Here is a 10,931-nt window from a genome sequence, read left to right as displayed (position 1 = left end):
TTCAGAAAAGTTTTAGATCACAGCAAAGTCACATATGCAATATAGGGACTCCCATATATCCAACATCAAACCCTTTCCCCACTTTCCCAGCTATGATCTTTTTACACGTTCGTGTTCTGTTTGCTACAGCTGATGTACAGATACTGACACGTAGCTATTAAACATGGTTCCATTATGGTTTACCTTATGCTTTATATTTTACACTGTACAATTTTCTAAATTTTTATTTATCTTATGTTTTACATTATGTTTTATATTTTAGCCTATAGATTTTATACATTTTTGGTGTAATTTAACATGTCCTATATCCATCCTTGCACGAGTTTGTGGAGCACTTCCACTGCCCCCCAGTTACCCTGCTTCCATCTGTTCTATTCCTCTCTCCTCCTCCCCTCAGAACCAACAGTGACAACCAAGCTTCCCTGCCTGAAGGTCCAGATTCACAGATACTTGCAACAATGCCGAGGGCCTGACATACTAGACTGCTCTAACCCACTGGGAGCCCCCAATTCTCTTGAGAGACACAATTCCCTCTGTCTGAGAACATCAGACCTCCCCAGGATGGGGGTCCACCTTCACTCTCATTGTATGGGTCTCCACCCGATGTTACAACACACTATGTTTGAAAAGGTTACAGGAAAGATAGATCCATGAATCACTTGAATGAAAAATGCCTTTTGATTTTTTTTACTAAAAAAGGATACACTGTGCTGGAGGTAAGTGTGGACTGGGAGGTAAACGTACAGGCCATCTTCTGCCTGCAGGTACGTGCCAGCACGGGATCGGCTGGCTCTAGCTTATTAATCCAGCCATGTGCTCTAAGTCCCTGTTTGTCCCTTACATTGCTGGGAATTGGGTTAGCCTCTCGTGACCTGAACGCGGTCGGCTTCGTTCCTCTCGGACTTCCTAGAGATTTCGCATGAGGAATCGTGGTGCAGTCATGTGGGGAGCAGAGATCCACGGCATACTTTCTCATGGTTTACCTGGTCACTGGTACAAAAGTTTTTTTCTGGGCGACTGTCCTTTTACCTGAATTTGTCCAGGTCTATTGTTTTTATTACAACCTTTCCTGTTTGTCTGAGTTTGCTTGCTGAGCCTTTGTAAATCCTTTTGTCTAAAACCATCTGAGCCACATCTCTGGGATACAATTTACATTGGCTTGTGCTTGCAATTGGAGAATCTTTTTCCTTAATCTATTTTTTTTAAGATTCATTTTTATTTATTTCTCTCCCCATCCCCCTTGTTTTCTGCTCTCTGTGTCCATTTGCTGTGTGTTCTTCTGCATCTCCTTGCATTATCTGGTGGCACTGGGAAACTGTGTCTCCTTTTTTGGTTGTGTCGTCTTGCTGCGTCAACTCTCCGTGTGTGCGGTGCCACTCCTGGGCGGGCTGCGCTTTTTTCGCTTGGGCAGCTCTCCTTATGGGGCACACCCCTTGTGCGTGGGGCTCCCCTATGTGGAGGCGCCCCTGCATGGCACAGCACTCCTTGTGTGCAGCAGCACTGCACGTGGGCCAGCTCACCACACAGGGCAGGAGGCCCTGGGATCAAACCCTGGACCCTCCATATGGTAGACAGACGCTCTATCAGTTGAGCCATGTCCACTTCCCCCTTAATCTATTAATTTAGCCCATTTTTCACTCATTGATATGACGAGTAGGTTTACTCTAGGTCTGATAGCATATTTTAGGTTATTCTTTTTTATTTCTCTTTAGTATTTTTTGACAGATTTCGTGAAATCTCTGTTCTGTTTATGGGTGTTTGTCATTTTAACAATACAGACTGTATTAGGTTTTGGCTCAAGTGAGCATCTGTCCTCTTAAGCTTTTGATTATTGGAATCATCCTTATTTTACTGTCACACTCCCTAATGCAGCTCTCTGGAGTTGGCTCTCCTGCTGCCCTTGCATCTGCAGGTTCTCACACATGGTGCACTGTTTCCCTGTGCATTTTGCAAAGCTGGACCATGAGCCCATGCCCAGGAAGATGCCTTCTGCAGGAATCTTGTGTGGCCTGGGGAAGATATGTCCTTACACGGAGTTGGCATGATCTTTTGCCAGGATCCCAGGGAGTTTCCAGTCGGAATCACTGTGCTTGGTATTTTCTTGAGACGGGGTGCCCAGAAGTCCGCAGTCCTGTGTTTGGACGAGCCTGTGGCTGGGAAGTCCTCGGGGACACAGCTCTTCCCACGTAGAGCCCCGGCTGAGGCTGGCCGACTCTGGGCCTCCCTGTGCCCAGGAAGACTTGCTGCATCTACCTTCCCTGAGGGTGTGGTCTCCTGAGGCTCTGCTTTAGGTGAGGTGCCTGCCCAGGCCCCAGGCAGTCTCCCCGGCCCCTGCACAGCTCAGCTAATGAGACTGAGGTCAGCGGGAATCCACAGCAGCCAGCCATCGGTGCAGCCACTTACGTGGATATTCCACTTTCTCTCTGTGCTTACGCCCGAGGGCCTATTACTTTCTTATGAGCCTGGAAATTGGTTTATAAAACTATTGGTTGTTTTATGCTATATTGGCTCTTTAGACTCTCTCATCTACCATTTTGCCAGACACAGACAATCTCTGATTTGGTTCTTAGTAGTAACAACTGGTCCCTATTTCTAAAGATTCACAAATTCCCCTTATATAGCTCTTCTCTTAACTTAAAAGAAAAAATGTTTAAGCCCTTCCTTAGAACAACATACTGCACCAATACTCCTGGGACACATTAAGTCACAGTTTGGTTGGTGGCCAAGTTCTTTACAATTCTCAGAGCAGAGGCAACATGACTGGCTAAATTGCCCAACAGATTCTCTCCATAATCCCATGGGACCTGCTCAGGCCACGCAGCAGGTGCCCTGTGACCTTTTCCCATCAAGGCTTTGTGACCGTCGTGGTGGCAATTCCACATGTCAGTTTGGCTGTGCCATGGTGTCCAGCTGCTTGGTCAAGGAAGCATTTTATAGCTGGATTTGCATCTGTAACGGTGGACTACATCTACAGCTGATTGCATCTACAATCAACAGGGGAGGCTACCCTCAGCAGTAACTGAGGCTTCGGAAATCAGAAAGAAGTTGTGCCTCAAGTCCAGCAGCTGCTTCCCTTGGTGACACAGACTTGCCAGAGTTCAGAACCGTGTTTATTGGGGTCTCCAGCTGCTCACGGTCTGCCTTTCAGGGCTCAGGCTTGTCAGCCCCCACAGTTGCATGAGCCAATTACTCATAATAAAAAGTGTTTAATGTCAAAATAGATATATAGACACATACACATATAACATCTCTCATTGGTCCTGCTTCTTGGAGAGCCCCCCCCGCCCAATACAGCTGCTGTGGTGGTGACACGCTGTCGCCAAGCTCGCGTCCCCTCAGAGGCTGCCCAGAGCCGCCATCCCCACCCTGCCAAGCCCCTTCCCCGTGCTGGGAGCAGGCCTGGTGGGGAGAGGAGAGCAGGACCTGCTCCTCCCGGCTCCAGGCCTCGGGGTGCCCCGTGCCCCCACTTTCCTCCCAGCCCGTCTCTGCAGTGGCCTTGGCACGAGGCTCCTGGTCTTTGCTCTTCTTTTCTGGCAGGAAGGTGGACGGGCAGGATTCCGACAACGTGACCATCCACACACCAATGAGGAGGAAAATGTTTCCAGTGCAAATAACAGAACCAAGAATGTGCCTGGTTGGGGCAAATCCTGCTGCGAGGACCATTTAACTTGCATTTCAAGTCAGCCCTGGGCTCGCCCCTTTGTTCCAGGGTTCATTTTAATGCCGACATCCTTGAATTCCATTTATTAATTTTCCCTTCTGGAAACGTTAATTTATCTACCTCAACACTTTTTTTTTATTTTTAAGATTTATTTTTTATTTATTTCTCTCCCCTTCCCCCCCCCCCCAGTTGTCTCTTTCTGTGTCCATTTGCGGTGTGTTCTTCTGTGACCGCTTCTATCCTTATCAGCAGCACAGGAATCTGTGTTTCTTTTTGTTGTGTCATCTTGTGTCAGCTCTCTGTGTGTGCGGCGCCATTCCTGGGCAGGCTGCACTTTCTTTCGCGCTGGGCAGCTCTCCTTACGGGGCGCACTCCTTGCACGTGGGGCTCCCCTACATGGAGGACACCCTTGCGTGGCAGGCCACTCCTTGCGCACATCAGCACTGCGCATGGGCCAGCTCCACACGGGTCAAGGAGGCCCGGGGTTTGAACCGTGCACCTCCCATGTGGTAGGCGGACGCCCTAACCACTGGGCCACGTCCGCTTCCCCACCTCGATGCTTTTAAAATGCACTGGGGTTGGGGACAACAGTGGGGGCGTTCACGGGACCTGCTTAGCCTTGGACAAGCTGTCGGAAGTCCACACCTGAGAAAGCACAGCACAGGCTGCCCAGCAAGCGTGTAAGGACCTTACAGGCTTTCAAAGCCCGGAGCCCTTGTTCCCACAGAAACGAGACCGCATCACCATCCCGGGCCTGAAGTTCATAATCAAAACTCCTACTAAAGTGCCAAACACCTAATAGCCAAGACGCCACTTTGCTTGAAAAGCTGAAGGGGTGGAAGGAAGCTGTTGATTAACTGGACACGGGGGCCCTGCGCGGGGGAGCAGGGCTCTGTCTGCGATCGCTCTCCTCCTCTCATCACGTAAGTGGAAACCCGTTAAAAACCCACCACCCTCTGCTGCCCTCCGCGACACGGACACACGGAGCCAGCCACTTTCATCCATGTGTGGCCTTCACGTGACCTTTTAATGGCCCCAGGGAATGGCGGAACCAAGCACAGACGGGCTGAGGAAGCTGGGGCAGCGGGGCCTGCCAGTCTGAGGGTCCCGGAGGTGCGGCTCGGAGCCTGGGCAGACGGCGCTGGGGGCTCGGGGGTCCTGCCCCGGCCGAGACGCACCGCCGTGAAGATGCCCCGGCCCCTGGGGTCACTGCAGCCTCACGGCCGCCTCTGCCCGCCGACCACTCACCGCAGCAAAGCCAGAGGGCGCCGCGGGCTCAGACGCTGAGCCGTCCGGCAGCTGGGCTGGTGGTCGCTCCGTCCTGCTGGCTGTGCAGGTTCCCAGGAGAACTGGTTGAGTCCTTGGGGTGTTATCCACATGGCTTGACTGTTTAATGAGCATTTCAGCTGAAAGTGGTGATTTATGAACGATTTCACTGAATTATTTAACACAGCCTCTCTTTAAGGAACCCCGAGTGTTTAATTAGCATTCTGCTGTGCTCAGTTGAAGATTCACAAATCAGTTAAAAGCTGTTACCTTTTGTCAGTTCAGTAACTTTGCAGAAACCCCCGGGAAATGCACACTCTTCACAGCTCATCCATCTTTACCCCAGTGACATGTTGCAAGTGTATTGCTCTTTCCTGCACGTTGTACCTGATGATTAACGGGGCTCAACGATTTTAGAGGACTGTGCAGTGGTGGTGTTAGATTTTCTCTAGGTTCTTGGCTAAGCTACAAGAAATGAATTTTAAGAGCAAGCCAGGTTAGATAGGCCACTAATTTATTAAAGAATGGTGAGAAGAGAAATGGGAGAAAATAACAGACCATGGGTCCCAGGTAGAGAGGAAGGGGCTGAAGAGTGATAAAGAGGGCTGAGGTATGGACTACAATTCCCTGCTTCAGATTATAAATCTCCAGGTTTACTTGCATATTGATCCAGGTGGGGGGGTGAAGACTGCCAGAACAGGGGGCAGAAGGCGAGACCAGGGATGGACTTGATTTCCCACTCGCTTTTAAAACCATTAATTTTTCTGCGCCATTGCTAATGACAGGGGAGGGGTCCCAGCTGTTTGCTGTTTTGATTGATTGCTCCACCCATCATTTCCCCAGGAGGGCCCAACGATAACGCCCCTGGAGAATATCTGGGGCTTCTCCTGGCTTCTGGAGGAAATCTCGTTCTGAATGGGGGATCTCACAGGTTCTTCCAGCACCATCTTATGGGGTATCCACGGCCACGTGGACTTTCCTGCCAGGATCCAGATCCGTCTCTTGGTTTCCTGTTTTCTAGCCTGCCTAGTGTGGGTGTTACAGGAGAGAAAGGCTCCCTCAGGGCTGGTCTCCTCACTCAGCGACTGGCAGCGCAGCGTCGTTTAAGGATGGCGGTTATGGAGAAACCCAAGTCTGGCTGTTTTGTCACAGGAGAGGGAAACATCCTCCCATCACGTGGGCTTTCCGGCTGGCTCAGTGCCCCACACCCCTCGATTTCCTCCGCCTGCTGTTTTTCCTTCATGATTCTGCACATATTTCTTTGTGGCTCTCATCTCTCCTCGCCTCCCCCATCCGCAGGCTCGTTGGTGCTTTATGCCCCGGAACACTGCCTGGAACACAGACTAGTGAGTTAATGCACGAGCGAATGAAAGCTTTCCTGTGTGTTAATGATACAGGAGGGAGTCGTTGCCAGGTCAGAACACTTAGGGGTGTGTGATGTGAGGGGCAGGTGGCTGGGAGCAGGCTGCCTTCTCCCAGGGTTTGGGGGGTCAGTAGGGGAGCTCAGCCCCCCAGGTGCGCAGCAGCCCCACAGGGTCGGAGGCTCCCAGTGCAGGACCCCCGAAGCGCCAGCCTGACCGCATCTGCAGCCTTGCTCATGTCCTATGACAGGCAGGTCTTGGGGAGAGCGCACTGTCCCTCCAATGGGACACCAAACCCCACAACACCATTTGACAGACAAGGCTGTGGGCCACCCCCGGAGATCACCACCCCCGACGCCGTGAGAGCCAGCGGTCAGAGCAGACCCCAGAAGACGGCCGGGGCCTGGGGAGCCAGACCCCACAGCTTCAGGGGCAGCACACAGGCTGGACAGAGGCAGGGACAAAGGCTCCCTGGGCAGATTTGGGGGAACTGAGGGGCAGTCTTCCCTGGGCCCCCACCCAGCACGGCCCTCAGGTGTCAGGTGAAGGACGAGAGGTGGTGTTCGTGCACCAAGAAGGATGGACCAGGAGGGGCTGCCCGCGGCACGCCCCCCCATCTGGCCCCTTGGGGGTCTGTGAGCCGCCTGTAGAGCCTCACAAGCGGCCGCTCTCCCCACCTCGGGGTGAAGCCCTCCAGCTGTCACCCTGCGCCTTCTGCGGGATTCCACCAAGACGCACCTGGCCAGGTCCACTGACGAATGCAAGATGCACCTGAAAGGACGCTCTTTGCACCCAGGAGGAGGTGTGGAAACGAGGTGGGGGGCAGGTCCCAGGGCCCCGAGTGGCAGCTGGGGTCACCACTCCACCTGGCTCTGGGCGTCCTCAGCTTCCAGGGTCTGGAGGGGGCAAGACGTTGAGCAGCCCGAGGCCGGTTCCCAGCTCCTCCACACGTCCCCGACCGCGCACGGGGGCCCTGGGCTGCGCCTGGCCCCGACCCCCCAGGCCTCCCGCAAAGCTGCACAAACCTTGCAGAGCAGAACACAGCGCGCGGGTCCCGCACAGTGGCTCCAAGAGCGCGGCGCGAACCGCGCACCGTGCTGCCCGGGGCCTGGCGCTCCCAGCCCCTCCAGGGCACGGCTGTCTCGGCGCTCCGCTGCCTGCGCACACCCACGCCATGCCCAGCCCGGTGGGGGTCCCGGAGGCCAGGGGCACGAGGGGTCGTCCTGCCTGGGAGCCCCCCAGGGCCCTCAGAGCCCCTTCCCTGGGAGCCGGGGCCCTTTCTGGGGGACCTAAAAAGGTGTGGGCGATGGGGGTCATCGGGGGGCGCCTGTGGTCCTCCGCCCCCACCCTGCAGCGGGGGCCGCCCTCCCGTCCTCAGCTAAGAACGCTTAGTCTGCGACTGTCCTGTCCTCCTAGCACCAGCCTTGTAAGTGCCCGTGCCCGGCTGTTCTAAAGCTCCTGGACCACGCGGCCCCTCCTCCACCTGGGCCATCGGGGCCGGAGCCCAAGGACCCTGAGCCACCTGCTCTGCGCTTCCCCTGCGCCCGGCCCGCGCACGGCCCCCTCCTGCTCCTTCCTCGTTTACTTAAGCCAGGCTGGTGCCTGGACACCCGGCGCCCGCTGGGCTGGCGACCAGAGGTCCAAGGCTGCCGCGTCCTCCGGCTGCGTCCACTCAGGACGCTGAGGCCAGGGCCGGACACCCCCCAAGGGGGCTCGAGGGCGGCGCAGGGCGAGGGGGGACACGCCGCCTCCACGTAGTGTCCAGGTGGATGACGTTCAAACGCCTGCAGGTCTGCGATGGGCTGTGAGCCGTGCGCGCTCAGGCCAGGACCCAGCTCCCCGCACGCCCTCCTGTCCCCCCCAGCCAGGGCGGGGAGTCCCTGACAGGAGAGTGGCGCAGCCCCCCGGCCAGGGCGGGGAGTCCCTGACAGGAGAGTGGCGCAGCCCCCCAGCCCGGGCACCTCAGCCACACACAGGCAATTCTGGAGAGCACGCGGGACAACGCGGTGAGAAATAAACTGGCAAGGAGCGAGTGGCGGGGACGCCCGGTCTGCGGTGACAGAAACCCGCTGGAGGCGCTGAAGTTACAGCAGGGCTTCCCCGAGCCTCGGGCCTCGCTGCTGCTCTGGACGGGCCTCCAGGAGCTCCACACTCACGTCTCACCAGCTCGGGTTCCTCTCGCCCCCGTGGCCTCCGAGGCCGCCCAGCTGAGGGCGTCTGAGAGGCCGTGGAACCCACCGCCCGCAGGAAGCATTTACCTCTAGGAGGTGAGGTGGCCACATTGGGCACCCAGTGTGCCTTCAAGAAGCGGACTCAACATTTTACAGAGGTAGAAGGGACAGGCCAGGGCCCAGCACGGAACACACCGACCTCGTCCACTCGAGCTCAGGCGGCGCGATAGCTGGCCACCCGGGGAGCTGGAATCCACCGCTGGACGCAGGCGCCAGGGACCCCAGAGCCCAGTGGGCCATGGGGGGCAGCCAGGGGCTTCCTCGAACGTGCATTAGCACCTGAGTCCTGAATGTGATCGTGAAATTTTGCAAAAGATGTACAAATGTGGGTTTTCATGCAAAAAAAGGCACAGCCAGATGCTGCCAACTTCTGGAAACCTGACTTCCCACAAGCTGAGGACTTGCTGGAGAAGAAAATAAGGGGAAGTAGTTTCCGAGGCCAAAGTCCAGCCTTCCACCTGCTCCCAGAGCCACTGAGCACAGCCGCTGCCCACCATTCCAAACAATGCAGCTGTGGCAGCAAGGTTCAGGAAGTAAAGGTGAGGACTAGATTTCAAGACTCCTGACAGCCGCAGGGCTCTGCCTTTCTCGTCAGCAGCTGACTGAGGCAACACTGCAGGTGCACTCGGCTGCCAGCCCCGGGGCAGGGGGCGGGGCAGGGGGAGCCTCACCTGCACCCGCCAGGCCACCTGTGCACTCGGAAAGAGCTTCACCTGCACACACCACGCCCAACCAAGACAGGTTACCAAACAGAGTTTCAATATGGAAATTACCATATGTACGACAGGGCCCCCTAATGCCTCAGGTCTGAGCTAAACTTTTCATCTAAACCCTTGAAATAACCTTTCTGTGATAATTACCACTAAAACCCCCATTTTGCAGAGGAGGAGACTGAAGCTTAGCGAGATTGCCGCTCCCTCGTGAGAACCAGGACCCAAGCGCACACGGTGCCCAACGCCTGGGCGCCAGCCCCACCTCCCGGGACGCAGGCTGCCCTCCACCCGCGCTGCCGCCAGCTGGCCGCGGGCCGGCCTCTCTCGGACACTTCGTCTGCTCTGGGTGCGGCCCAGCCACCGTGCAGGCAGGTGGACAGCGACACCTGCGGCCATGGCTGCAGTCCCCTTCGTGGAGCGACCATACACTCTCTGGCAGTGCAGTGACAGCCTTATCGCCAGTGTCCACCGGGGAATCCAGGCTCCGGAACCCGCCTGCAGGGAGAGGCCCTCGCTAAGGCGGCTGCTCTCCGACCTCTTCGTTTCAGGAGCATCCGGGGGCTGTGGCTTCCTCCACAGCCCCCACAGGAACACGTGCTGGCCCACAGGACCTTCTTTCAGCAGGTTGTTGCAGCACCTTCCCCGAGAGCCTTACGCCCCGTAGCCCCGACCGGGTCCTGAATGCCACCGGTGGGGCTTTTCATGCTTGTCTCTTCTGATCACATGACATCACCTCTTATCCCTCTTTCTCATTTCCAGCTGTCAAATACACTAGGCATAAGTTTGTGTCGTGGGAAGCAGACTTGGCCCAGTGGAGAGGGCGTCCGTCTACCACATGGGAGGTCCCGGGTTCAAACCCCGGGCCTCCTTGACCCGTGTGGAGCTGGCCCATGCTCAGTGCTGATGCACGCAAGGAGTGCCACGCAGGGGTGTCCCCCACGTACGGAAGCCCCACACACAAGGAGTGCACCCTGTAAGGAGAGTCACCCAGCATGAAAGAAAGTACAGCCTGCCCAGGAATGGCGCCGCACACACGGAGAGCTGACACAACAAGATGATGCAACAAAAAGAAACACAGATGCCCGTGCCACTGACAACAACAGAAGTGGACAAAGAAGAACACGCAGCAAATAGGCACAGAGAACAGATAACCGGGGTGGGGGGGAAGGGGGGAGAAATAAACAAAAAAATAAATCTTTAAAAAAAAAATTAAAAAAAGAGCAAAGAGAGGATTATAAACCTTGCAAACAGTTCAGACCCTACAAATGGGGTATCTAATCACAAATCTATGAAGTCATCACCATGAGGAACTTGCCAGAGCCATGACAGAGTGGTTTAACCAGCAGAAAACAGATGGGATTCCTGTGTCCAGAACAATGTGTACCAAACAAGCCAGGTTCTTTTTTGATGCTTTGGGGATGGAAGGTGATTTAAATGCATCATCTGGCTGGCTAACTTGATTTAAGCAATGCCATGGTATTCCAAAGGAGCAAAACTTAAAGGAGATGAAACTGCTGCCAATGAATTTTGTGGTAACTTTCAGGAATTTGTTGAGAGAGAGCATCTACAGCCAGAGCTAATTTATGGTGCTGACCAAACTGTATTGTTCTGCCATCAAGGAAATGTCTGCCATCAAGGGCATCAGCTCTTGAAACCAAGCCAAGTATTTCTGGGTATAGGTCAAGCAGAGAGAGAATCA

At 55.2% G+C, this 10,931-nt stretch overlaps 1 non-coding gene across 1 annotated transcript; it reads left to right on the top strand.

Annotated features, from left to right (window-relative positions):
- Window positions 1–10,025: 10,025 nt before the first annotated feature.
- TRNAG-ACC (transfer RNA glycine (anticodon ACC)) lies at window positions 10,026–10,101 on the top strand. Its single transcript has one exon. It is a non-coding gene; the product is annotated as a tRNA-Gly (tRNA).
- Window positions 10,102–10,931: the final 830 nt, after the last annotated feature.

This window comes from Dasypus novemcinctus, chromosome 3 (assembly GCF_030445035.2).
Source record: "Dasypus novemcinctus isolate mDasNov1 chromosome 3, mDasNov1.1.hap2, whole genome shotgun sequence".
NCBI classification, from domain to species: domain Eukaryota; kingdom Metazoa; phylum Chordata; class Mammalia; order Cingulata; family Dasypodidae; genus Dasypus; species Dasypus novemcinctus.
Note: the sequence above shows the minus strand (reverse complement) of the source record. Positions and strands in the feature narration are given on the sequence as shown.